We start from the raw sequence: 27,234 nt of genomic DNA, 5'->3' as shown, positions 1-27,234 counted from the left end.
CAAGACAGATGACTTTTGCAAGTTGGAGTTATCATGATCTTGTGATGCATAGGGAGTCGTTGAAAAGACTATTGGGCGAAAAGCATCCACTGTAGAAGATGCATGTAAAAACGGGCAAGAGGAAGAAGTGTTATGGCGTCCGCCATAAGACCCAATACTTTCAGGACATACTGGCCTAAATTTTGTCACTCTGAAGAAGAACATGGACATGGTTTTGGATATCTGAGACCCTTTGATCTGTTAACTTTGCTGAAAGTTGTACCGTGTCCAAGTTGGCGCCTATAAAGGTAATAGATTGACAAGGCGACAAGGCAGACTTTTCGAAATTTATAGAGATTCCTAGCCCTCTGCAAATGTGAATGGTATAATCTCTGGCTTGGAGAAGTTGATGCCTGGTGGTGGCAGTGAGGAGCCAGTCGTCTAGATATGGAAACACCTGGAATCCTTGATGTCTCAGGTGAGCCGTAACCACTGCCATATATTTGGCAGGGCTCTGAATTGGTAGTGACTGGCCCCCAGCCGAAAGCGGAGAAACCTTCTGAAGCGCCTGTGAATTTTGATGTGATAGTACGCATCCTAAAGGTCCACAGAGCACATCCAATTGTCCTTGCCCAGAAAGGGTAGAATGGACTGTAGCATGACCATCCGGAATCTTGTTCTCTTTACAAAATTGTGTAGCTTGCTGAGATCTAATATTGGTCTCCAGTCCCGTCTTTTTTGGTACCAAAAAGAACCTTGAGTAGATTCCGGATCCTAGTTGGTCTGCTGGGACTGGCTGGATGGCTCTTTTTGCTAGCAGTTTTGATATCTCTGGTACTGCTAGTTCCCTTAGACCGGGTGGAACGTCTGGAAGGGTTCCCTTTTGCTGAACTGGGGTTTGGATAAAGGGAATTTTGTAACCCTCGGATATGATCGACTGTACCTATTTGTCTTGAGTAAAGGAAAACCAGGCTATTGGGTACAGCGACTATCTTCCCCCGACTGCCTCCGAAGGTGGATAGTCGGGCAACACCTCAGGGATGCTGGAAGGGTTTGTCAGAGAGAGGCTCCCTGCTACCCTGATTCTGCGGACCCACTCTGCCCCTAGGGCGGCGTCTGTTGTTGTTACCCCCTCTGCCTCTGGGCGTAGACTGACCTCTTGCGTCAGGCGTGACTCCTTGAGATTTACGGAACCACATTTTTCCACCCTTCTGACCCTTAGGGTATGGTCTTGAAGGGGTGGAGAAACGGACTCCTACGGCAGAAAGAGTCTTGCCATCTTGTTCGCATCTAGTCAAGGTGTCTTTCACTTGAGGTCTGAACAAGGTCGAACCATCAAAAGGGGAATTTGTGAAGGACGCCTTGAAGGGGTCTGCAAAATTACAAAGCCGCAACCAGGCGTGATGCCTCAAAGCCACTCCTGTGCCTGCGGCCCTACTCGCTCCATCGGCTGCATATGAAATGAGCCGCATGGAGGAGTTAACAATCGAGTTTAGGGTTCCTAGCTGTGAGTTAATTTTATCCTGGGAACCAGCAGCTGACGGATCCTGTAAAACTTCACCCAACTCTTTGAGAACATCTCTCTGAAGGCGGGTGAAGTGACACAAGTAATTCAGCGATCTCATGGCAAAGGTCGCTGAAGAAAACATCCACTTACCATACCTATCCATAGTCTTAGAATCCTTGTTAGGAGGATGGATAGGTACTGAAGGATCGGCTAGTTCCTTCTTGGTGGCTGCAACCACCACCATGCCATCAACAGGGACACCTTTTGTCAAGAATTGTCTATCAACTGGGGCCGTAATGAATTTAGAAGGCCTCCGAGGGGTGGGTTCCACTGAATCCGGAGCCGTCCATGCCTTCCGAGCCACTACATCCATAAGGGGGTCGAAAGGCGGAGACACCCAGGATGTGGAGGGTCGAGAACCAAATGCCTCCAGGTAAACCGACTCGTCTTCGGAAGGATTAAGGGAAGGCCAGTTCCCCGTCTGTTTAAGGATTTCAAGGATGTCTGAGAAGGAGACCTCCTCAGAGGGGGACCTTGGGGATCCCTTCGACTCATCCAAGTCGGTATCGGATGTAGTAGACTCTGGGGAGTCCACATGTTTCCTCTTACATGTCCTCTTACGCGGAGGCTCATCTGACGGGTCAGGAGAAGCCTCGGAAGAGGAAGATATTCCCAGTGGGGAAACCTGAGGCGCTGGATCTCTGGGCCCGGGAGCAAGAGAGTGGGAAGAGACGTCAGCAGGCACTGTAGTGGGAGGAGCTGATGGAACTGACCGTTGACTATGCCCTGGGACTAGTACACTCCTCATCACCTCGAAGGCTCCCCCATCAGAGAGGCCAGAGGGCTCCCGCTCCGAAGAGGTAGGAACCCCAGGCCGCACCGACAGGGACGGCTCTGAGGCCGATGTCGGGGCCGAGCTCACCAGCGCCGACACTCCGAGAGGGAGAACGGGGTCGGACAGGGGTCCGATGCCACTCGCCCCCTCGGAGCCGGCGAGAGAGACCAGATGCCTGGATCCCTCCAATGAAGGCATCAAGGAGGAAATTGGGGGAAAGAGGACGATGGAGCCGAAGGGGGAGGTATCGGCTCCGACGCCACAACAGTCGCGGCTCTGAGGAGCTCCAGCTCCGAACTCTGGAGGAGAGTCGAAGGAGGAATAATAGGTGGATTTGTAATAGCTACCGTCTGAGACTGGCTATGGAGCATTTGGGCCAATGCCTGAGACTTTAAAAGCCTACTCACCACTCTCTCAAGGTCATGGTCAGAAAGCCTGGATGACCGAGAAGATCGGCTCCGATTGCTCCGCTCCGAGAGCAGGGGTGATCTTGGAGCCGAATGGATAGACTCCAACGATGGGGATCTTGACCTCTTTCTGGAGGTGGATGAAGCCGAAGGTGCCGAGGATACGTCGGCTCCAGCCGGAGCCGACCGTGAGTGCAAAGATTCAGCGGTATCGGCGTCGAATGGAGCCAATACTGGAAGCTGTGACACAGAAGGATTGGCTCCGGCCGGAGCCGATCTTGTCACAGAAGGCGAGCCAGCAGCCGACGGCTTGGGACTCGGAGCCGACGGTTTTGCTGACTTCGAGGGCTTCCCCGGCGCAGACTTAGTCGGGGAGCTCTCGGGCTTTAACAAGCCCCTCAATATTAATTTGTTCCTGCGCTCCTGCAGGACTCTTGGGCTGAATGCGTGGCACACAGGACAAGAGTCCTGCAGGTGCAGGGGTCCCAGGCAGTAAACAAAGAAGTGTGACCATCTGTCAGAGACATTTTCTGACAGCACGAGTCACACTTCTTGAAGCCCGAGACCTTTGTGTCCTTTGACATATCAGTGTCGAGGGAGCACCAGTGTAAAAAACACAGACACAAACACCCAATCCAAATATAAATAATAAAAAACAGGGATACTAACACACCCAAACACTCCACAGAATCCCTGACAAGAATTAGGAAAGGGGTAGGCTTAAGGCCTAACCTAGGGGGAGGGATGTATAACTGGGAGAAGGGAAATACAAGGTACTAACAGGGAATAGGGTTTAAAATTAACCGTTAAAAGTTAAAACAATAAAAGGAGTGGGAACTAAGACAAAAAAAGGGTGACTAAAAGTCTGAAAATTCAAAACTTGCCAAGAGCCGGTAAAAACGCACCTCGCAAGTGAAAGCGGCAAACAAGATCTGGGTAGTTATCGCCTAGCATCATGGGATATAGGGTTGCCTCGAGCCGGTAAAATTAGCTCTCGAGCTTTAGTAAGTGGCCGAGTCGGAGCCGAGGATCGGCTCCGAACCCATCCGGCAAGAATGAAGGCGAGATTGACAACTTAACATTCTAATTTTTGCCATCTTCTGAAGGTGTGAGAACACAGCCAGGCAAACCTCCTCATAACAGTTCCAGTAGCCCTGGAAGTGACATCAGCAAAATCATAAGCGCATTTCTAATGGTGGGTAGTCACTTGAAACATACAAGACACTAAGTTTCTTAAAGCAGATTTCTCCTCAGAAGAGGAAACAGATGCCAAAATATTCCACATATTCTCCCAACAGGCAAGCATAAACTTTAATATATGAGCTTGACAGCTTAGAATTCTAAAAAAACAAGGGCTGCAGAAGAATACCCCCCAAAAAAGTATCAAAAGTCTTCCCATCCTTGTCAAAAGGTGAGGGATTAGTATTAACCATATGCTTTATCAGCAGCTGAATTAACTAAGGCAATAGCTGTTGGGTTAGATCTGTGATGAGTGTATAAAAACTTAAAAGACTGATGCAGTTTGTAAAGTTTGTCTGCTTTCCTGGGTGCAGTAGGCTGGCTGATGGCAAAACTGTAGGCTGTAAGAAAAATATCCTCCAAAGCAGACAGGAGGAATAAGCATAGGTTCTTGTAATTCTAGTTGTGACAAATCATAATACTTCCTTAGGGACTGAGAAACATCACTGTTTTCCCACCAAAATACCCAATTCATTCAAGAAATAGTTTCAGGAAAAGAATCTCTCAAACAATTGTCCAAAGCCAAATTCTCTTCAGAATATGAGTCAGTATGCTGTAGAGAACACATTATATACTTACCATAACTTGGCATCGGTGTTGTCCAATTTCATTATGCATCACAAATGGATCCCAAGATCCGTCCTCGGATTTAACTCGGCCATTTCTTCCAGACGTATGATCTAAGCCTCAAACTCCTCCGGCTCCCATAATGCCTCACTCCTCATCAACCCCTCAGATCGAGTCTTCTGCCCCTTCAGAAAGGTAGTTAGATCTACAATACTGGACAGACAAAGAAAACAACTAACTGGAGCCCAAACTAGGAACCTGTGGGTTCCCTTACCTTATATATCACTTTCAGCTGCAAAAAGATGGGGGAAGGAAGGTGGGATGTGATGCATAATAAAACTGGACAACACAGATGCCAAGTTATGGCAAGTACATAACTTCTAATCTAATGTTGTCCATTTCTTTATGCATCATGAATGGGTCACAGACATCAGCTATATATACTCTGGGAGGCCCTCAAGGAAGGATATGCCTGAGCACCATGAAGCCAAAGAATGCTCCGTTTCTGGAAATAATGTCCAAATTATAGTGAGCAACAAAGGTATGAGATGTGGACCAAGTAGCTGCAGCACAAATGTCATCAATAGGAGTCCTTGCTGAGAAGGCAGACGAAGTAGACATAGATCTGTTAGAGTGAGCATTAACTGGATGGGGAAGTTTCCTGCCTTGTTGGGAGTAAACTGCAGAAATACACTATGTAATCCATTTGGCTAAAGTGATGTTGGATATAGCCTGGCCTAACCTATTTGGTGAAAAGGCACTGGACAGCTGCTCAGATTTCCTGTAAGATTTAGTTCTGTGTAAATAGAAACGCAAATGTCTGTGTACATCCAATGAATGTAGCATGTATTCACCTTTATCGGTGTAATTAGGAAAATATACAGGCAAGTGAATGGTCTGATTAAAATTTGCCTCTGACGCGACCTTTGGTATGAAGGATGGATTTGTTCTGAAGCATACTCTCTTTAAAGAAAGTAAGGTGGTTGGGGAGGACAGAGCTTGCAATTCTGACACTCTTCTAGCTGAAGTAATGGCCAATAGAATGGCAGTCTTCCAAGATAAAAATCTGAAATCACATGAGCTAACAGGTTCAAAGGGTCTATGAGAGAGTCCCTGAAGTACTAATGTGAGATCCAAGGAGGGGAAAGGATCTTTTTTCAGAGGCCTGAGATGAAAGATCCCTTTCATAATAGCCCTACATAGTTTAGAAGTAGAGATAGGAGAAGGGGGTGTATATCGCAATCAAAATCCCAAAATATCAAACACCATAAGCTCGAACTTAGAATTTCGAAATGTGATATAATTGAAAGCTCAAAACAGTGAATTTTTCCCAGGGAAAAATTTGCTGTTCTGAGAAACACACACACAACACAAGCACACCAAAAAAAGTAATCCACACATATGCACTTAAAATCCTATTTCTAACCCTACACTAAACCATACATACACTACTATCTATCCACTTACCTTAATCCAAACCCTAACGCTAAGCTCCGTAACTATCGCACACTCACCTTACCTGCTCCATAACCCTAAGATCCCTAACTATTGCACACTCACCTTACCTGCTCCCTTACCCTAAGGTCCCTAACTATCCCATTCCCACACTCACCTTAAACCGGTCCGTAACCTTCGCACCACAGTGGAGAAAATAGTGAAATGGCAGAAACAGCCCACCAAATTCTTTCCCCAGTTCAGAAGTCAATGGTCTGCAGCTTCGCTATTTTCAGCTTCGCTGTTTTGGGTTCGATATTATAAGGAATATTATCCATGATAGCCACAAGTTGCAACTTTATAATGGAAAAGTTTGCTCCAAGCTGGAAAAGAAAGCTGAGAAACATAAGGATGACTGGAAATGAAGCAGAGAAGGAACAATATTCCTCTGTGAAGCCCAAATGGAAAATCTCTTCCATTTACAGCGATATACTTTCTTGGTGGAGGACTTTTGAGAAGCAAGAATAATTTCAAGACTGGGAATCTGGCGTTCCAATGGATGGGACATCAGATACTGCCTGGCATATACATGGGGGATATTTGCTGTGAGATCGCAGGAAGGGAACCACACCTGATAAGGCAACTAAGGAGCAATGAGAACTAGAGTAGTCTTCAACCTGTTGGCTTTCTGTAGAACTTTGGGTATCAGGGTAATCGGAGGATGAGCATATAGAAAACCCAGGGGCAAATTGTGGACTAGAGCATCCCTGGGTGATTCCCCCAAAAGGGGGATCACAGCGAAGTACTTGCTACACTTGTTTAAAGGACAGGCAAAAAAGTCGCAGCAAGGCTGGCTCCAATGGCTGAATATTTGATTTGCTACTGACTGGTTCAGGGACCACTTGCGTGGACTTAAGATCGATCTGCTCAGTCTGTCCGCCAGAACGCTGGACTCCTTCAGGATGTGTGCTGGAATGAGAAAGCGGTTTGAACAAATCACCCATTCCCAAACCGTCATGGCCTCCCTGCATTAACTGTAATTAATAAGTTCTCCCCTGCTTGTTGATGTACCAAACTACCAACACATTGTCTGTAAGAATTGTAATTGCTCCCAGAGGAAGGCAGTCCTGAAAGGCTCCCAATGTGAAAGGGACCACCCTCATCTCCACTACATTTATGTGCAATTTGGTCTTTGTCATGGACCACATGCCTTGGACCATCTTTCCCTGGAAATGCCCACCCCACCCCAACAGGGAGGAATCAGTGGTCACTGTGGCTATAAGTGGGGGAAGAACAAAGAGTCTGCCAAGATGGAGGTCATCTGTAAGGATCCACCATGGCAGATGACATTTGCAGATCAGAATTAGCCTGACTGAGGTTGACAACTGATGGAGTAGAAGAGAATATTGGACCACTAGGGTCCATTGGAGAACTTGAATGAAGAACCTGGCGAGAGGGAGCAGAAGAATGGCAGCCAAAACGGACCCTAGGACCATGAGGACCAGTCGAGCTGGCGGGGTCAGGGAGTCTAAGAGGTGAACGTGCTGTCTCAAAGATCTTATTCTCTGGGTGGGGGTTCTATGTGCGTGATTGTGTTCAGCTGCGTTTCTATGAATTCAGTGCCCTGTTCAGGGGACATCTTGGATTTTGCTATGTTCACTGTAATTTCCAGGCAACTGAACAAGTGCAACATAACCTGAATAGCTTGAAGTAGTTGATGCCTTGCAGGATGGAGGAGAGCTGCAACTGCTGCCATACATTTGGTGAACAGCCAGAGGTAGTGGTGAGACCAAAGGGTAGTGCTCTGAATTGGTAATGATTGCTCCCCAGCCTGAAGCGCAGATATCTCGTAGAGCATCTGTCTATTTTGATACAATAGTATGTGTCCTGTAGATCTACAGAGCACATCCAATCACCCTTGCACAGAAACAGCAGAATGGACTGTACTATAACCATGCAGAACTTTGACTTCTGTACAAACAAATTCAAACTGCTCAGATCCAAGATCGAAGGTCCCCTGTTTTCTTTGGCAACAAAAAGAAGCGTGAGTAAATTCTGCATTCTAGTTGTTTAGTTTGGGAACTGCTGGATGACTCTTTTTTTTTTTTTTTTTCTAGAAGTTTTTTAACCTTTAGAGGGGCACTCTCCCAATGATTGGGCGGCACATTGTGGAGATGCTTCCAGGAACTGGGAGGAGAAAAAGAAAAGGGAATATAGTAACCTTTGTAAATTGGATTAAACACCCAGATGCCATTTATGTTTGTCCAGGCTTCTGGGTGCAAAGAAAGTCCGCCCCCGACTACCTCCAGAATAGGACAGCCAGGCAGCGCCTCAGAAGTGCTGATAGGGCCTGTTGGAGATAGGTTCTCTGAAGCCCTGATTTTGTGGACCCCCCTCTCCCTCTGAGGTGACGTCAACCATTAAATCTTCTCCCTCTCCTTCTAGAAGAGGATTCATCTTGCGAATTGGGAAAAGACCCTTGAGACTTATGGAACCACATCTTCCCACTTTGTTGGCTCCTGCAGAAGGTCCATTCGGGGGAAAAAAACTTGATCCCTACAGCAAATGGGGTCTTCACTGCTGGTAAGAATCTCTTTTACTGACGGCACAAACAAGGAGGAGATGTCAAAGGGAGTGTTGATGAACAACACTTTAAAGCAGTCCACAAACCCACACAACCTCACCCAGCCATGTCTCTTGAGAGCTATGCCTAAACCAGCCACTCGAGAAGTTCCTTCTGCAGCATGAGAAATTAATCTCCTCAAGGAATTAGCAGTGGAGGACATAGCGGTCAGTTGGTGAGAAACCTTCTTAAGGTCCTCCTCAGACAATGACTATGTCAGAGAGGTAGAGATTTCCTTAATCAGATCTCTCTGAAGGTGCGTGGTGTGCCAAGTAATTCAGTGCTCTCAGCGTAAAGGTTCCTGAGGCATACCCCGACTTCCCATGCCTGTCCAAAACCCAAGACTCCTTGTTCAGGGGATAAACAGTGGAGCTCTACTCAGCTAGCTCCTTCCCCAGATACCACAACGGCATCAACTGGGACACCTTTACTACAAAAAGGGTGGTCATGAGAGGATTAAGGGATTTATCCCTGGATTTGGGGATGGGCTCCATGGTCTCAGCTCCTTCCAAGCCCGGTGGCCAATAAGGTCAATGAGCTGGTCTGACAGTGGGGTCACACAGGATGTAGATGGACCGCCCCAAATGCCTCCAGGAACACTGACTCCTCAGAGAAAGGGGGTTTGGGAAGACCAGGCACCCTTTTGCTTCAGAATTTCCAGGATATCATGAAGGAGATATCTTCAGGTGGAAATTTGGGGGACCCTTCCCCTTCATCAAAATTAGTGCCCCCATTCAAAAACTTCAAAGGGGAGTCTAGGTGCTTCCTCTTGCACCAACGCTTCCGAGGTGCTTCCTCTGCAGGGTACTTGGGAGAGGACTCAGAAGACGGGGGGACCTCTTGCTGACTGGTAGGATGCTGGCTCTCCAGGAGGGGCTGACTATGGACCGGATGGATGGGAACAAAGCCCTGATCCGCAAGGGGTTGGGAAGGTCCTGGTGTAAAAGTGACTGCATCTCACGGTGTGGAGAAAGCTCTCTCTGCTATCTAGAAGGCACACGAAACTGCCCTCACACCCCCAGAGCCGAAGCTGGGAAGGGAGAGAAGGATGAGGCCACCATGGATTTGAAATCTCCAGAAGGCACCAGTCCCAAACTGTTGAAGGCCGAGGCTCTGAGGGGAAGGGATGACTCCAAAAGGGTCAGAGCTGACACCGGCCCCGAGGATCCGGCGCCAACATCTTGAATCCTGGACCCACTCTGAAGGTATTGGAGCTGAGCTGGTCTGGGACATTGTTGGAGAAGAAGAAAGACATATTCCACGCTCCGACGGTCCACTCAAGAATGCCAGTCCTACCAACACTGAAGCTGAAGGTCAGATTGGAGGAGGAGGTTGCAGTATTGGGGTTGGTACACTCACGGATCCAGCATGGATTGAAGAATGCAAGACCCACAGCTGGATCTGGGCTTTGAGAAAACTCGTAACCAAACACGAACACTGATAAAACCAGCAAAACCAGATCCAGCAAACGAGGCTAGGAACACCAGCTGGACAACCAAAATTTATTACACTCAAAGTAAGCGCTTTCGTCTGGTAACCATGACCAGACTTCATCAGACAATTTCAATAAATTAAAACTCTTGTATTTATATACAAATTATTTCAGTCAATAAACTAATCAACCAATGAAATTTGATATTAGTACAGCATAACAGAATAATGCAATCAAATGTCAGCAGCAACCATACCCCTGAACAGTTCATTCCAATGTGGCAAATCAAAAGTAAGAAGTTAAAACAGTTGATCTAAATAAAAGCACAAGTAGATAGGACTGATGAAAAAATACATATGAATAATAGTTGGAAAAATACTTTTAAATACTTTAAAAAAACACATGAAAGACAAGACCCAATTTTTGTATGAATAACCCAGGCATATAAGTTCATAAATCGTTGCACAAATAGTGCAATGCTAGGAAAATTGCATTTTTTTAAAAAATAGCATATTTTAAAGAATATACACCTTTTATATAAATATTTCGTTTATTAAAAAGTAAGTTTTAAGCTATAAATAAATAAATGTACCTATACTAACTAGGGACAAAATACTAAATCTAATCACCTATCGAATACTTTTAATTTCAATTTACTTACAATCGAAATCATGTCGTTTAACCCTGGGGGAGAACAAGCATTTAAGAAAAGCTGCCACCATGTTTCCTTTTCTTCCAAGTGTATTTTCCATGGACCACCCTTGCCTGAGTTGTAATTTGTTGTAGCACAACAAAATTAAAACTTGTCTTATCTTGTCTTTCACGTATTTTTTTAAAAGTATTTATTTAAAAGTATTTTTTTAATCTGAAGATGATGGATCCAACAGTTTCTTGCACTTCTCAGGAGTAGAAGCCATGATCCCTGGGATAGCTGAGGTGGCACGTTTCTTAGGGATAGGTGTCTGAGCTCCAGGAGATGGTAGAAGACCTCTCAAGATCAGCTTATTTTGTCAATCAGTAAGGACAGAGGGATGGAAGGCCCAGCAGATATTGCACAGTATCTCCAATTGCCCCAGCCCTAGACAATACACACACCTGTTGTGATCATCCAAATGGGGAATCTTATGCCCACAAGAGGCACACTTCTTAATACCAAGGGTTTGCCCGAACCCACAAGTTTATCAGACATACTGAAATAACAGCAGCACAACACAACTCACAGACAAACACCCCATTCCTAATATATATTTAACTAAAAGATACAGGGAAAGCTGCCTTTTTTTTCAGAGAAAAAGAAGGAAAAAAGAGAAAGGAGAGAAGGAAGTCAGGAAAACTCTTACACCAACTACAAACTCAACGGAACAAAGAGACGGCTACCAAAGAAGGTATCACTAACAGATGGGAGAGGGAGGAGTTTGAAGCTCTGATCATATGTCTGAAAAAAAATGGCTGAGGCAGATCTGACGACCCACCTGTGATGCCTAATGAAATGGACAACCTCCGATTCTGTACTTTCAGAATAATATTGAGGCTTTAACTCTTGAATCTCTTCAGAAAATGACGAATAAAGAAGTTATGTACTCAGCATAACGTTCCATCTGAGTTGTTGTTTTTCATTTGCCTTCAACCTGTTGGGCTCAGGTCCGGCATGGATCCGAAACGGCTGCAATTTTTAGCATCAGATCCGAGCTCTAAGCTCCTCCCCTACCCCTAATGCCTCCTGTCTACCTCCTCCTCTCAGATAAAGTTTGCTGCTGACCATAACATTATGACCTAACCATAAACCTAACACATTAGTATTAGTAACGTGGAAGCTCCATAGGGGAGAAAAAGGCTTGCCAGAAAAGGGTTATGTCTCATCCACCCAATGCACCACAAGGCCTGCAAAAGGCAGGGGGAAGGAGGGAGGGATGGTTGAAGACAAATGAAAAGCAACAACTCAGATGGAACATTATGTTGAGCACATAAATCTGAAGTTGTTGTTTTCATTTGCTCTTCAACCTGTGGGACAGAGTCCCCAGCCACCACAAGATCCCTAGGAGGTCCTCATGGAAGGATATTCCGAAGCATGGCGGAGCCAGAGGATGCCCTACCACTGGACAGGAGATCCAGCTTATAATGGGAAATAACTGTGTGTGAAGATGCCCAAGTAGCCGCAGAACAAATACAATCCAGAGAAACTCTAGACCAAAAGGCCGCTAAAGTAGCCGTAGACCTAGTAGAACGTGCCTTAATTTGACCTGGAGGGGATAAGCCTTTGGCTGTATAAGCTCGAACTATACACTGGGAGATCCAACGAGCATTAGTAACCTTTGACACTGGTTTCCCTAAAAAGGCTTAGCAAGGGAAACAAAAAGTTGATCTGACTCTTGTGAAAGGACTTTGCTATGTGCAAATAAAAATGCAACTGCCTATGAACATCAAGCAAGTGCAATTTATACTCCTCTTTATTCTGAAAATTGGAGAAGAAAACAGGGAGATTGATAATCTGATTAATGTTGGATTCAGAAGCCACTTTCGGGAGAAAGGAAGGGTTCATATGTAAGGAGACCCTATCTTTGTGGAACACCATATACGGAGGCTTAATACATAAGGCCTGAATCTCCGACACTCTTTTGGCCGAAGAATTAGCTAATTGACAGGCTGTCTTCCAAGACAGGAATTGCAAATCCACTGCAGCTGCAGGTTCAAAGGGGGAAGAAATGAAAGCTTGTAGAACTATTTTTTCATTTATTTAACATTTGTTTACTGGGAAAGTACAACTTGGAATGAAGCCAATTTTCAACAGAGGCCCAAGGAGAAATGCTCCAGATGCATGTCTTTGTGACGTAGTATGACAGAGTAAGATCCCAAGGTGGTGTGGGGTATTTGATTGGAGGTTGAAATAAAAGGTACCTTTCAAAAAGGCTTTACAAAGCTTAGAAGAAGCTAGGGAAGCCGAATTGTCCCTATTATGAAAACTGGAAATAGCTGCTAGCTGAACCTTAACTGTAAAGAAACTGGCACCCTGATGAAAAATATTTGCCAAAAATTCCAGAATAGCAGGAACGGGAGCAGTGAAAGGATCCAAGTCATGTTTGGTCACCCATATCGAGAAATGTTTCCACTTAGTGGAGTAAACTTTCCTAGTGGACGATTTGTGAGCTGCTACCAAAATCTTCTTAACCGGAGAGGACAGCCCGGGAGTCCTAGCTATCACTGGAACTGGAGCAGCCAAGCTGTAAGCTTCACACTAGCTAGATCTGGATGTGGGATACCTGAGGGATATGAGATTAGATCCGGAAATGGATCTAATGTTCAAGGAGGACACACAACAAGAGACATCAGAGAGGGGAACCATACTTGGCGAGGCCAGAAGGGGGCAATGAAGATCACTAAGCTCCCCAGCTGTCGAGCTTTCTGAATGAAGTGGGAGATAAGCATACAGAAGACCGAAGGGCCAAGCATGAACCAAGAACGTCTCTGGGGGACTCCCCCCGGAGGGGGGTTCAGAGTGAAATACTCACTTCCACTTCGCATTGGAAGGAGAGGTGAAGAGATCGTAGCAAGGCTGACCCAACTTTAGGAAGATCTGTTCCGCTACTGAAGGATTCAGAAACCACTCATAAGGCATCAGAATAGATCTGCTGAGCCTGTCCGCCAGAATATTGGAGCTCCATGGAATGTGTGATGCTACCAGAAACCAGCTGGTGGAGATCACCCACTCCCACAATCTCATGGCTTCGTGACAAAGGGGATAAGACCTGATTCCCTCTGTTTGTTGCTATACCAGGCTACAGACATGTCTGTCTGGATAGCAACTGTCCCTCTGGGAAGATGGGCACGGAGAGCTTGCAACACCAGTAGCACTGCCCTCAACTCCAGGATGTTGATATGCAGTTTGGTCTCCAGGGAAGACCATGTGCCTTGGACTGTCCTTCCCATGCAACACCCCCCCCCACCAGAGGAGGGAGGCATCTGTGGTCACAGGGGTGGGAAGGATGAAGGGATGACCCTGAAGAAGGTCCGGGGATTGCAGCCACCAGAGAAGCAAATCCCTGCAGACTCGAGACACACGAACTGGATGGGACAAGGGTAGATCTAGGAAAGACTATATGCAGACGAGCCGTGGGGATGAGAGTAATCCTGGCCGCCATGGACCCCAACACCCAAAGAACTTATTCCACAGGGGGAATATTGGGTCTGAACAATGTAGGACACATGATTTCTGAGGGATTGAAGTCTGTCCGGTGTCAGAAAAACCTTGCTCTGAATGGTGTCCTACCGAGCTCCAATAAAGTCCAGAGTTTGTACCGGATACAATAGGGACTTGTTGAGATAATGGTTATGCACAACTGATGGGCGCCTTGGAGAAGATCATCCCTGGCTTGGTAGAGGTGAGGCCTGGCGGGGGCCAATCGTCCAGATAGGGGAAGACCTGGAATCTCTTCAGCCACAGGTGAGCCGCCACCACTGCCATCACTTTGGTGAACACCGTGGGGACGGTGATGAGACCAAAGGGTAGCGCTCTGAACTGGTAGTGGTCAGCTCTCAGCCGAAAGTGGAGGAACCTCCGAGAGTGCCTGTTCATTTTGATGTGATAGTACGCATCCTGGAGGTCCACTGAACACATCCAGTCGTTCTTCAGCAGAAAGGGCAGAATGGATGGGAGAGTGACCATCCAGAATTTTGTCTTGGCAACAGACAGGTTTAGAGTTTAAAGATCCAGAATGGGTATTAAGTACCCCATCTTCTTTGGCACTAAAAAGAGCCAGGAATAGAGGCCCAGTCTGGACTGGTCTGGAGGGATGGGGTGGATGACTCGTTTTTTGAGCAGCTTTGAAATTTCCACTGCTGCATCCTCCATTTGCGCAGGTGGAATGTCTGGGAAGTGTTAGGGAGAGAGTGAAATTTGTTTGAAAGGAACTCTGGATATGATTTGCAACACCCAATGATCATCTGTGATGGACTCCCAGGCAGCTGAGTGTAGTGAATGACGACCCCCAACTGCCTCCAGAGACAAGCAGCTGGGCAACCCTTCAGGGCTGCTGTGGGGGCCTGTCCGAGAAAGAATCCCAAGACCCTTGGTTCCTCAGACCCCCTCTGCCACGAGGGCAGCATCTGTCAAATCCCCCTTTGCCTCTGGGGGAAGGCGAGTCCTGAGCATCCTGAGCATCCTAGGAATAACTCTGAGACTTCAGGAACCATATCTTCTTCACCCCTCGCTGAGTCCCGGAGAAGGTTTGTTGAGGGATTGAGAAGAGGATTCCAATGGCAGACAGTGTCTTCCTGTCCTTCTTGTTCTGGACCAGTGTGTCACGTATAGTCTTTCCAAAGACAGTGGAACCATCGTATGGGGCATTTGGAGAAGACGCCTTAAAATGCCCCAAAAAGGCACAAAGTCAGAGCCAGGCATGACACCTGATGGCAACGCCTGCTCTAGCGGCACCCTCGGTAGCAGGAGATAGAAGCCGCATAGAAGTGTTGGCAATGGAGGTAAGGGTGGCCATCTGGGAGGAGAAAACCTTATTTTTCTCTGCCGACATGGACTCTGGGGTAAACTAGGCAACCTTTTTAATTAGGTCTCGCTGAAGCCTGTTTACGTGTCACGTACAGAGAATGTTGCTGAAATGTAGATCCACTTCCCAAAACAGTCCATGGTACTCGACTCTCGGTCCAGCGGATGGACCATGGAGCTCTCCCGCGCAAGCACTTTCTCGGTGGCCACTGCCACTACCATGGTATTGAGAGGGGATCCCTTTGACCAGTGCAGTTTATCAGATGGGGCACTGAGGATCTTATCAAGGCATTTGGGGATAGGCTACATGGTGTCAGGGTCCTTCCACGCCCAAGATGTAACAAGATCCACCAGGGAAGTCAGGGCTGTGTTTTTAGGCAGACCACCCCCCATGCTGGAGAAGGATCTCCATGATGTCGCTAAGAGAGACATCATCTGGGGGTTATCGGGGGGAACCATCCCCTTCTTCCAAGTCAGTGTCCTCCATAAGACACTACTGCAGGGAGTCTAAGTGTCTCCTTTTACACGTGTGATTAAGAGGACCCTCAACGGGGGGGGGGGGGGGGTCACTGGGGAGGGCTCAAAAGCTTCAGGCTGTTCCTGTACAGGAATTCCCTGGGGCAGAGATGCAACAGGATGTCCCTAAGGGGCAGGATGGTGGTATGCAGACCAGACACAGAAGGAGCCAGGACGGACTCCAAGGACGAAAGCGTCAAGGGTCTCAATGGAATGGAGAGGACTCTCTCCACCACGTTGAAGGCAGAGGGAGATTGAACCCGTGGAGCTGGTAGAATGACTGGGTCTGTAATTCTCTGAGTCAACAGGGGAGCCAGAGTCTAACCTCCAGGCACTGAGACTCTGAGTGGATGGCCTGGCTCCAAAAAATTTGGAGCTGACACCACCTCTTTGTATCCTGTGCCGTGGCTACTGCACCCAGCTGGTCGGAGCCAACCTGCTCAGGGTAATGGTTGGTGTTCAGGTAGCAGGTACCAACAGCGCCAACCCTTGACACCGAAGGTCCTCAGACCGAAGGACTCCGAAATCAGGGTTCAGATCGGGGAAGGAGCAATCAGTAAAAAGGCAGAGGACCCAGAAACCACACCCACACACACACCCACACACACGCGTGTGTGCGCACAAGCACACGCACACACACACACCCTAAGCAGAGGGAGAGAAAAGGGAACGGAAAGGGGTTTTTTTTTTTTTTTAAACTGAGTCAACACCTGAGCATGAAGGTAGAAGAAGGTGAATGAATAGAAAGAGGACAGAAAAAGTCCAAAGAATAGGATAAAATTAGTAAAAAAACACTCACCAAAAGCCTGGAGCAATGGACCACTATCGTAGCAATACGTGCGGCAAACAAGATCTGAGGGGAGGAGGGAAACGGGCATTATGGGTAGGGGAGGAGCTTGGAGCTCAGATCTGATGCTGGAGAATGCGGCCAAGTCAGATCCGTCCCAGATCTGTGTCCCACATTCTTAAATCAAATGAAAACAACTTCAGATCTATAATTATGGTTAATATCTAATGTTGTCTTTTCTGTCCATTCCTCAACAGATAGGACAGAGTCCCCAGCTACTTTTGTACTTGAGAGGCCTGATGCAAGGATATTCCTGAGCACAGCTGAACCAGAAAAGGCCCCAAATCTGGAATGAATGTCCAGTCTGTAATGAGAAATTAAGGTATGAACCTAGGACAAGGTAACTGCAGCACATATGTCATTAACTGGAATCCATGGTTATCTCAATATGATCTGCTGACAGTGTCTTTAGCTACCTTCAAGGTGTTTCGATATGGGGGGGTGAGCTCCATCTTGACTGCTTGTATATTACTTGCCTACCATATTACTGATATGTTGTCAGTGTGAAAAGAAATTGTACTATTTGAAAGGGAGTCATGAAAGGCCTGCAGAATATGTACTTGGTAAATATATTGGGTGCTGAGATGATATCAAAAAGAAGAGCCAGAAAATGATAATGACTAGTTTCTACTCAGAATCTTAGAAAAATCCTGGACTCTTTTGAATTTCTTTATGTGACCCAAACAATGCAGCCAGTATCTTAAAAGAATGGTAAGAATTGACTGCACCATGACAATCTGGAAAGTTTCTTTTGGTGCAAACTATATATAAAATATATTTTACATTTGTTGACTGGGATAGTCCGACTGGATGCATGTCCATTTTCAGCGGAGGCCCGAGGAGAAACGCTCCAAGGGTAAGCAGATACAGCATTACATATTACAAACAGACTACATACAGTGCTTACATAAGTAAGCAAGTTAAACAAGTTCCACAGGTTAGAGTTAATCCCGAGCGTAAATCAGGATTAAATTAAATTACACAGTAAACTGGTTAACAGATTTTTACACATTCTAGAGAGAGTTAGCCAGACTTGATACACTGACATAGCCAGTTAAGTGCCAAATGTTGTTTGAGTCTATTTTTAAATTGACCGAAGGTAGAAAGTAAGGTATTATCAGCTGGAAGAGAGTTCCAGGGTCTACTTACAGAGTTTGCAAAGAGAGAGTCACCGGCTATGTTATTAATTTTGCTAGCCTGAATTAGTAGTTTGTTAGAGGATCAAAGCGGTGTAGGATTGTTATAGGGGGTGATAATATTTTTAAGTGCAGGAGTATTGTAGGGATTATAGAGGATTTTATAGGCCATAATCAGTTGGTTATATTGGATTAGGCTGGGTAGTTCAAGCCACCCAAGCTGATTTAGATTGATGCAATGATGTGTCCTAAAAGGCAGCCCAGTGGCAAACCTGGCAATGTGGTTGTAGCAAATTGAGAGTTTAAGGGCAGTCTTGTTTAATTTCAAGAGTAGAGGGGATGCATACAGAAGGGTTGAAAGAAGGTGAGAGCGAGCTATGGCAATTTTAGCTGGAGGAGTTAGGAAGGCTTTTATTCTGTAAAGCGACCCTAGTTTTTTATTGATGGTTTTGATAGTTTGGTTAACATGTAGGTCGAATTTCAGATTATTATCTATGATGACACCTAATAGCTTTGTAGAGGGGTCAGGGGAGCGATTGTGTCATCATTTGAATTTATGGTAAAGGTGAAAGCAGTAGACCTACATGTTGGTGAAAACAGCAGCATTTTAGTTTTTTTTTTGGGGATTTAGGATCAGACAACGTTCAGAAAGCCAGTTTTCTATTGTATTAAATGTGATCTGGGTAGGTGACCAAAACTCTATTGGAGATGTGGCCGAGCAAATCAGAGTAGAGTCATCAGCATATTGGATACAGCTGACTTTTGGGATGATAGTATAAAGGTCATTAATGAAGATGGAGAACAGCAAGGGCCCTAGTATAGAGCCTTGTGGTACTCCAAGGGTGTTAGATAGAAGATTAGAGAGTTTGTTCTGCCAGAGGACAGCCTGCTGTTGACCATTCAGGTAGGATTGAAACCACTGAAGGGCTCTAGTATCTAGACAGAATGTTTGCAGGGTGTGGATTAAATGTTGGTGATCAGCCATATTGAATGCCTTGGAAAGATCCAAGAAGAGGGCTGAGGATATATCATTATTGTTGCGATTATGGTTTATGGTGTTGGTAAAGGCTAGGAGGACTGAAGTAGTGCTGTGATGAGGATGGAAGCCATGCTGAGTGTCTGCCATAAGGGAATTCTGGATAAGGTGGTGCATGTGTTGTCTATGAATACATTTTTCCATAATCTTTGCAAGTGGAGAGAGTATAGTTATGGTTCAATAATTGGATAATTCAGTAGAGCTGCCTCCTTTGTGAAGTGGGATTACATAGGATATTTTCCAGATGGTGGGAATTTTAGTTTCTACTATGGTTTGATTGATTAGTATTGAGATGGGGTAAGCAATAGCATCAGCTGACTTTTGTAGGTACTTGGCAGGGAGTTGATCAGTAGAAAGTGTAGTGGGTTTTAATTTTTTGAGCAAGGTATGGATAAGTGAAGTAGTGACTGGTTGGAAGCTGAACACGAGTAGGTTTCTAGGGGTGGTACTTTCAGGACCAGGGGAGCTAGGAGGTAGTTGGCTAGCTAGGGCTTGAATTGTCTCAGTAAAGAATTGGTTAAAACTGTCAAACATCTTCAGGGGTTTTATCAATAGTAGCAGCAGGGATTGGGGTTGAAGTTTGTCCAGGATGTAGTAGATTATTTAAACCTGCCCAAAACTTCTGAGGGTTATTTTGATTTACTGTCTGTAAATTACAGTAGTATTGTTTTTTGTCTTGTAAAATGGATTTATTAGTTTCGTTCCTGGACTGCCTGTATTTAATGTGATCTTGGGGGTCTTTAGAAGAACACCATAAAGCCCATGCTTTGTTTCTAAGGGTAATTTTGAGTTTAGACACTTTAGAAAGCCATGGTGCAGTTTTTGCCTTTTTTCTCTTTGAACGAACAGGTGCATGCAAATCAAGGATCTCAAGAAATTTGTTGTTAAAGTATGCTACTGCTTCCTCTAAGGGGAGGTGTTTTAGAATAGACCAATTACATGAGTTTAGTTCTTGTTGGAATTTGGCAGGGCCAAAGTTTTTATTGTTTCTAACCTTTCCGAGTAAGGGTTGTTGGGAATTAATGGCTTTGTGCTTAATTACATATGTGAGAAGGTGATCGCTTAGGCCATCAGGGAGGGTACCAGAGGTGTACAGTTGGGGTGACTATTTGAGTACCCAGTCAAGTATGCTTTCTTTTTGGTTGGGTTTACATGTCCTGGTAGGGGTGGATATGATGTGTGTAAATGCATGCAGGTTAATATGGGTGATTGGGGATTCTGAGGAACAGGTGCCCCAGTCTATGTTAAAGTCCCCAAGTAGTACGGTTTCTTGGAGGTAGTGACATGATAGCCAGTGCAGGATATCTTTAAGTGTAGATATATTGTTACCTGGGGGAATGTACATACAGATGATATTAATGCATTTATTTTTATTAAGTTGTAATTTGGTGGCAAGAATCTCTGATTTATTAATCTGAGGTGGTTGTATTAAATCTATGGTGACATTCAACTGAGATTTATAGAGTACAGCTACCCCACCCCCCTTCCTGGAAGCACGTTCCAGCTTGTGTATGTTGTACCCAGGTAGTAACACTTCATTGTCTGTAGTGTTAGGTTTTAACCAGGTTTCAGATAAACAGAGAATCTCAGGGGAGTGGACATCCAGAAGTGCATGCAATTCATGTACCTTGTTATTAATGCTTCTAATATTGAGATGACAGGCTAGGAGAGAGTTAGTTGGCCTATTAATTGTAGGTTTTTAGCTTAGATTGCAAGTAGAGAGGGTATGTGTATCTGAAGTGGGTGGGCCAGGGTTGGGGTGAATATCACCACCATGTAATAGGTTAAGTCTATACTTGGTGATGAACTTCAGGAATTTGTTTATTAGTTTGTGGTAGTGTTTGGATCTAGAGCTAATGTGCCTGGGGTTAAGATGTTGATAGACTGAACAAGATGTTGGATAGGACCTGGTACTGTAAGTATGGTTGAAGGTGGGAGGATTTACAGCTGGGGTGATAGTATGGACTTTCGGGACCTGAAATCCCGTGAGAAACTGGTTTTCATACAAGGTAAGGAGGTATGGTGCGAACAAGAGGGGTTGTAAAGAGGAGTACATTGTTATTTGTGATTCAGATAGTGAGTTAAGGAACTGTTTTACCTGGTGATGCAACACCAGAAAATAGAGTGGTGAGGTAAAGGTACTGGAAGGGGGATGAGAGAATGATAGATGAAAGCCAATAGGTGCTATTAAAATGTAGGTAGAAGAATGGGGGTGGGAGGAATTATCCCAGATGAAAGTAGATAGGATCTAGAAAGTGGAGACTGGCTATAGTACTTTAAATTTAGAGGTACTGGGGGCGGGAGGTAATTGGGGGGCAAGGAGGGGTGTGAAGAGAGCCCGAGCGTAGCGAGGGTGAACGTAGTGGGGCTATTGCAGTTTACAAGGTTTCCTAAGATGTCCTAAAGCTATAAGGTAAGTATTATAGCTCTTAATGTAAGAGTCAGTTTACTTAAGTTACAGGGGAAGGAGGCAAACACTCAAGTAGAAAAAAGAGCCCTATGGCTGACCAAAATGGTGACCTGCTTAATCCCACAGCACTGTAAGTGAAAGCTTAACAAATGATTTTTGTGTGCAACCTACTCTGCTTAAATGCTGAGAAAAACTGATTTTGTTATGGTGACCAATTGCAGTCCTGTAGACTCCAATATGTAGGTAAATGTACAGTTTAACTAGGAAAAGAGAAAAGCAGAGATTCTAGGGTAAGTATGAAGGCAACAACAGGCAGTTATTTTATAATAATACATTTAGAAAGGTTTGGGGGGGTAAAGTAGTACACCAGAATGAACTAAGATTTATAGCTAAGAAACCTAAGCAAGAGAGCAATGCAGTAAATAAACACTTGCCAGATTTTAAAGATATACCAGAAAAAATTAAATCAATTGTTCACAATTGTACAACTGGAAATTGCCAGTAAAAACACTTCAGATATAGCTAGCCCAAATTATTCAGGTCATAAAAGCACTTCTTCAATGTGTGCGTGCAATTTAAACCTTAAAAACACATGCAGCAAGTAGAAAAAGAAGTTATGTCCTTACCATAACGTTCCATGTGCAGTGTTCATCTCGCCTTTGTTCTTACACATTGGTGTCGGAGCTGATCCTCGGCTCCGAGCCGGCCACTAGCAAAGCTCTGCATGTAGGAAAAGCTCGAGACCAACTCACCTACTTCCCACAATTCCCTCTGCCTTTACCTCAGATCTAGTTTGCAAAACCAGATTCAGAACCCCCCCCCCCCCGTCAATCACACCTATGCGTAAACATACGTAAGAGCATAAAGTAGCCCAGGTAGAAGAAAAAAAACAGAGGAAACAGTGGTGGAAGTGACACGGACCAGGCTTCTAAATCTAAAACGTTCTTCCAGACTTGAGGGTGGGAATGTAAGAACAAAGGCGAGATGAACAATCGACATGGAACATTATGGTAAGGACATAACTTCTTTATGTGAGAGTGTTCAATCTCGCCGTTTGTTCTTACACATGGGCAGCGTCCCTAGCTCCTTTACCCTAAGACACTCATGGAAGAACGTTCCTGAGCACAGCGGAACCAAAGGATGCTCCATCCCTGGAAGTCTTGTCGACTTTATAATGAGTGATGAATGTATGAGGTTTAGACCAAGTAGCGGCTGCACAAATAGTGTCCAATGGTAGACGAGCCGCATGAGCTAGAGATGTGGAAACTGATCTTGTGGAATGTCCAATCTGTTTGGTGGACAAAGTTTGATTAGAAGCAGCATACACAAACGTAACAGTGTCAGTTAACCATTTAGAAAGCGTACGCTTCGTCACTGCTAAGCCTTTTTTGTTGTTCGTAAAAGAGATAAAAAGCTGGTCCGCTCTTCTATGGTCCTTAGTTCTATCTAAATAGAATCTAAGTTGTCTATGAACATCCAATTTGTGCAACATATATTCCATCTTGTTGGAATGGTTTTTGAAAAATGTAGGGAGCTCAATGGATTGGTTAATGTTATTAACCGAACAGACCTTAGGAAGAAAGGAAGGATTAGTGCGTAATGATACCCTGTCCGGGTGAAAAATTAAATAAGGTTGCTTAACAGAAAGTGCCTGAAGTTCTGACACTCGCCTAGCTGAGGTGATAGCCACTAGGAAAAGAGTTTTCCAGGATAAAAACTTTAAGGGACAAGAAGAAGCTGGTTCAAAGGGTGGTAACATTAACCGGGACAAAAGTAAATTCAAACTCCAAGGAGCTGTAGGGGATCTAACTGCTGGTCTGAGATGGAAAGACCCTTTGATAAAGGCCTTATAAAGCCTATGAGCCATAATAGGAACTCCGTTTTCTCCTATGTGAAAGTTGGAAATAGTGGCTAACTGAACTTTTAAAGTAGCAGTAGAAGCTCCTTGGTGAAATAGGGTGGAAAGGAATTCCAAGATCTTATTTAGGGGAGCTACTAAAGGATCCAACTGTTGTGTAGTTGCCCGGGAAACGAAATGTTTCCACTTACTAGCATAAATCTTAGTGGTTGAGGCCTTATGAGAGGCCACCAGAATGTCTTGGACTGCCGGAGAAAGAAAATCAGACCTGGCAAAACAGGGAAGTGGAGCAGCCAAGCTGCTAACTTGAGGGACAGAAGAGACGGATGGAGAGCTCCTGACGAATGAGTCAGTAGGTCTGACACCGGGTCCGGAATCCAGGGCTCCCTTATTTGGTGGGCTTGAAGAAAGGGAAACCAAATCTGTCGAGGCCAGAATGGGGCAATGAGAATTATGGTCCTCTGCTGGCCCTTGGCTTTCTGCAGAAATCTCGGTATCAGGGGTATAGGGGGGAAAGCGTACAGGAGACCCGGGGGCCAATCGTGAATCAGAGCGTCCCTGGGGACATCCCCTGGAGGGGGTAAGAGGGCAAAGTAGCTTCTGAATTTGGTGTTCATTGGAGACGCAAACAGATCGCAGCAAGACTGGCCCCATTTGCAGAAGATCCTTTCCGCCACTATCTGTGAGGTAACAGGATGGCTCTGCTCAACCTGTCCGCTATGACGTTGGATAACCCCGGGATGTGCGTTGCTATCAGAAAGCGACCGGTGGATTCTGCCCATTGCCAAATTCTCATGGCCTCTGTGCATAGCTGGTAAGATTTGGTTCCTCCTTGTTTGTTTATGTACCAGACTACGGACATGTTGTCCGTCTGAACTGCAATGGTCCCTAGAGAAAGGAGGGGAGAGAAGTGTTGCAATGCTAAAAACACTGCCCTCATCTCTAGAACATTGATGTGCAGGTTGTACTCTAAACTTGTCCATTCGCCTTGGACTGTCTTTCCCTGAAAAACGCCTCCCCACCCTATCAGGGAAGCGTCCGTGGTCACTGTAGCTATCTGAGCGGGTATCACAAACTGTCGGCCGCTGACGAAATTGTGGTTTTGTAACCACCAAGACAGGTGCACTTTGCAGGTGTTCGTGATTAAAATCTCGTGTGTCAGAGTTAACTGCTGGAACGACCACTGTGCGAACAGCAGCCATTGAAGAACTCTCATGTGTAGTCTCCCCATGGGTACAGCAATGAGGGAGGCCGACATGAGTCTCAAAACTTTCAGGACTAGCTTGGCTGGGGACTTTTTGGATAACAGAAGGAGAGATACCTGTTCCTGTAGGCAAGCTATTCTTACAGGAGGAAGCTTTAGAATCTGAGAACGGGTATTTAGATCTACCCCTATAAATGAAGTATGCTGCGAGGGCTGTAATGCAGATTTTTCGAAATTTATCGAAATCCCCAGCCGAACACAAAGGCTGAGTGTGTAGTCCTTGGCTTGAATCAGTTGACGCTTGGCGGCGGCAGTAAGGAGCCAGTCGTGTAGATACGGAAACACCTGGAATCCTAGACGTCTCAAGTGAGACGCTACCACTGCCATGCATTTGGTGAAAACCCTGGGGGCTGAGGATAGGCCAAAGGGCAGGGCTCGAAACTGAAAGTGGCTGGCTCCCAGCCGGAAGCGCAGGTGATCCCTGGACGCTCTGGCCATTTTGATGTGGTAGTAGGCGTCCCTGAGATCTATTGAGCACATCCAGTCGTCCTTCTGTAAAAACGGAAGGATCGATTGAAGCGTGACTATCCGGAACTTTTCTTTCTTCACATGTTTGTTGAGGCTTCTTAGGTCCAGAATTGGCCTCCAGTCCCCTGTCTTTTTTGGAACTAAAAAGAACCTTGAGTAAGTTCCGGATCCTGTTTGGTCCGCCGGGACTGGTTGGATGACTCTTTTTTTCTAACAGCTTTGAGATTTCTATAGTTGCAGGTTCCCGGAGATGGGGTGGCACATCTGGGAATCTCTTTTGTGGTAACGGGGGGGATATAAACGGGATTGTGTAACCTCTGGTAATTATGCTTTTTACCCACTTGTCTGAAGTAAGACTTTGCCAGGCCTGAGGGTATAAAGCTAAGCGACCCCCGACTGCCTCCAGAGCAGGACAGTCGGGCCTCCATTCAGGAGTGCTGGAAAGGCTCCCAGGGATGGTATCCCTGTCGCCTTGGTTGCGCGGACTCCCTCTGCCGCCAGGGCGGCGTCTTCCACCTCTGCCCCCACCTCTGCCTCTGGAGGGGGCATCACCCTGTGTGCCTGGGAAAGAACCCTGGGGTTTACGAAACCACATCTTTCCACCTCATTGCCCTTTGGGGTACGGTCTAGATGGGATGGAAAAACGGACTCCGACAGCAGACAGAGTCTTTCCCTCCTGTTCACACCGGGTCAGGGTCTCCTTTACTTTAGGGACAAAAAGAGTGGCACCATCAAAGGGGGCGTTAGTAAAGGAAGACTTGAAGGCTTCCGTGCAGGAGCACAGCCGCATCCAGGATCGTCTGCGAAGAGCAATCGCTGAAGCTGCAGCCCTACTTGATCCTTCGGCCGCATACGAGATGAGCCTCATGGACGAGTTTACAACAGATGTAAGGGTATTGAGTTGTGCTGTAACCTTGTCCGAGACAGCAGCATCTGTACTACCCTGGAGGGTATTTCCCAACGCTTTGATTAGATCCCTCTGTAATCGAGTGAAGTGTGTCAAGTAGTTCAGCGATCGCATGGAAAAAGTCGCTGAACTGAAAATGCGCTTCCCATATCTGTCCATGGTCCTAGAGTCTCTGTTAGGAGGATGAACAGACGAGGAAGATTCAGACATCTCCTTTTTAGTGGCAGCTGCCACCACCATAGCGTCCACTGGAACTCCTTTGGTGAGGAACGACTTATCCTGAGGGGCAGTTATATATTTGTTAGGCTTCCTGGGAACTGGTTCCACTGTGTCAGGAGTCTCCCATGCCCTTCGAGCAATTAAATCCATTAACTCATCGAAGGGCGGAGTAACCCAGGAGGAAGAAGGGCGAGCACCAAATGCCTTCAGCAGAACCGACTCATCCTCAGAAGGGGGTAGGGCTTGCCAATCACCTCTCTGCTTTAGGATCTCCAGGATGTCAGAAAAAGATACATCCTCCGAAGGTGATTTTGGGGACCCTTCTGACTCATCTAAGTCAGTATCAGATGTTAAGGATTCTTGAGGAGAATCCAAGTGCCTCCTCTTACACAACCTTTTCCTCGGGACTTCATCGGGGGAAACATCCGATGAACCTTCCGGGGAAGAAGGGGCTCCCACTGGGAGTGGCTGAGACACCGGTGCTCGATGCTTTAGAGTAGACGTGGGTGCGGAAGAAGATAACGGACATTTATGGGAGGGAGAAGCTGTCTCTGCTGAAGTGGTTGTCTGAGTCGACAACACCTTCCTCATAAGGTCGAAGGCCCCCGGGCCCTGAGCCGAGGAATCCTCCGGTTCCGAAGAAGGCGGAGGGAGATGGGATCCCCGACGCGGAGGCCAAGGGTATCAACCCCGAGGACAGAGCCGAAGTGATCCGTGCTGAGGCACCAAGAGGGGAGTCGGAACCGAAACATCGGTTCGACTCTTGGCCCCGGAATCAAGGATAGATCGTCGGCTCCGCGATTCCGGTAATGGATCCGACGGAGTCGAGGTGAACGGCGCCGACCGAGAAAAAGACTGCTCCGGCACCGAGGGCTCCACGATCATCAGATCAGCCTCTCCCGGCTACGACGGCTGAGTAGGCCTCGGAGGAGGAACAGATGGAGATAAAGGAAAGCCTTCGAGTCTCGACACCAACTGGGAGGAGACTGAGATGAGTTTGAACAAGGCTGTATTCTCCATTAACTTCTGCACCACACGATCTACATCGGAGAG

The sequence above is a fragment of the Protopterus annectens genome, chromosome 8.part0 (genome assembly GCF_019279795.1).
Source record: "Protopterus annectens isolate FY-2018-M chromosome 8.part0, PAN1.0, whole genome shotgun sequence".
NCBI lineage: Eukaryota > Metazoa > Chordata > Ceratodontiformes > Protopteridae > Protopterus > Protopterus annectens.
Note: the sequence above shows the minus strand (reverse complement) of the source record.